The sequence below is a fragment of the Convolutriloba macropyga genome, chromosome 12 (assembly GCF_964194025.1).
Source record: "Convolutriloba macropyga chromosome 12, txConMacr16.3, whole genome shotgun sequence".
Taxonomy (NCBI): domain Eukaryota; kingdom Metazoa; phylum Xenacoelomorpha; order Acoela; family Convolutidae; genus Convolutriloba; species Convolutriloba macropyga.
The window spans coordinates 44,174,340-44,176,566 of NC_134479.1; positions in this window are offsets into that span (position 1 = coordinate 44,174,340).

A 2,227-nucleotide genomic window follows, 5' to 3' on the forward strand; every position below is an offset into this window, starting at 1 on the left:
TCCAACAGCGTTGGACAACTTTTTTCCGAGTTACACTTTTGGGTCAGAAAAATGCTACACTCTACTCGAACGAAATCTAATTGAAAATTTTTCTGTAAAACAGGAATTAAAATATGGATAATATGTACTGGAATAAATCACGCACACAATTTTTCGCAAGTATCATTATACGCAAAATAGCAGTTTTTATGTACCCCATATTTAACGCAGAACAAAAAAAGACACATTAATGTTTCTCAGACAACAAATAATAAGAAAAATTCAGATTAAATAGTCGCTACAGTTTCATGTTTGTTCCACAAAGTTTTCTCCTAGGTTTTACTTACCAGCATAAAAAATCAAATAGCAAGACGCAGTTCGTACTCTCCCAGGACAACGATTTCATCTGATTTCACCGTTATTTCCCCTTAATTTCCCTTTTAGTTTTTTTACATCGTTATTCCACTGCATCCACGCTTACCAATCGGTGAAGTGACCGTGGCAAAATCTATATTGTCAAACCTTTCCACTCTGTTCAACAAACTTCAGCGAAGGACCACCCCCCCCCCCCTCTCCCCCCCTCCCCCAAACCGGGCTGCAGTAAAAAAAACTGTGGATGTGATTGCGAAATCAATAAAACTAATTTGTTGCCAGCTTCACCAAAACAGGTTGCAAATTTTTCAAGTTTTGGCTTGATTGTTTTGGACTTAAGCGATGCTTTTGAAAGTTTGCATTTGGCAAGAAAAAATGTTTAACTTGTAAGAACCTGCAAGGATTTTGTAAAATATGTTTCATTTGAAAAAAGTGGAAGCTTCTTGCAAAAAATTGTTCAGTTGTAAGAACGTGCAAGTCGAAATGTTAACTTGGCTCTCGTGTAAGTATCTTCCGAGTTTTATTCCGGTCGAACCAATTGGTTAATTTAGCTTAGCATTCTATCATTTACCGTGTACTAATCAAGTGTTGTTTAGCATATGAGTTTTAAAATGCTAGACCTCGACGCACTTATTTATTTGTATTTTATGACTGAACAAAATAGCCAGAAAAAAAAATTTTCAAGACCGATTGATTATTTCTCTGCTGATCGAAAGATTCATATCATGTAACGTTTTATCATTTTTTTGCTATAGTACAAGCAGAAAGGATATCTTGTACGGAAATGAGTTCCAAATAATTATTTAAGAACTTATAATTTGAGCCTAATTTTTAACTTGCAAAAACCGTGTGATTTGAATGGTTAACTTTCAGTGGTTAAATTTGTAAATAAAAAGGTTAACTTGTAAGAACCTTGGCGATGCACAGCCTTCTAAAACACTCAGGGTAGGTTCAAGTCCTTACAAGTTAACCATTCGAATTGACCCAGGAGATCTGTTTTTCAGTACAACATGGTGAAAAAATCCCCCATTATGGCAGTGCATCAAAGATTTTTTTGGTTCCAAAGAAAGGCCATACTAAAACTGTATGGCATGAAAAAAGTGGAAACGTTTATTATGCTTGTATGAAATCATAGAAACTCGGGATGCACAAGACCTTTTTTTACCGTTTTTGATTTTAATTCGCTCCTAAACTCTATCTATTCAATTTCACACAGTCTTTATTAGTTTTCTGCCGAATCGTTAGATACAGTGACAAAACGAACAGCTAAGATAAGTTTCATTTGTCCGTTAAAAAGTTTGAAAACAATTTCTGCATCAATATATTTACAACTTATGTTTTCATAATTAACAAATTATGAAGAACATTTGCACAATAAATATATTACAAATATTATTTTATATTCAAATATTTTGAAAGATCTCTCACCAGTACTGAAATTTGTAAATATTTACGTATTATCTATTATAATTTGACTATAGGGCTGGGGAAAAGTAGCGAGGCAAAATAGAGGAACCCCCCTGCAAAAGGAGCTATTCTTGAATAGATTAAATGTGCGACTTATTTTCTAATCAGAGACGAGCAAAAAATTTCCACTTATGCCCAAAATAATTAGACCTTCGTGCCTTCGTCAGACTATTCTTGCGTTCATTTCCAGACTTTCGTGCGTACATGATCAAACTTTTTGCATTTATTCTATGCGTTACCACAATATTGCTTGGCTTACATTATAGATAGCCCAATATCATCTTAAACACATTTGTGGACAGCTGCACGGCCATGCCTCTCATGCACTGTGGGATGTAATCCGGAAATTGGGGGTCGGTTATCGCGGCGCTGCCGCAACACGCGCGAAGCACGCCCACCGACCCACCAT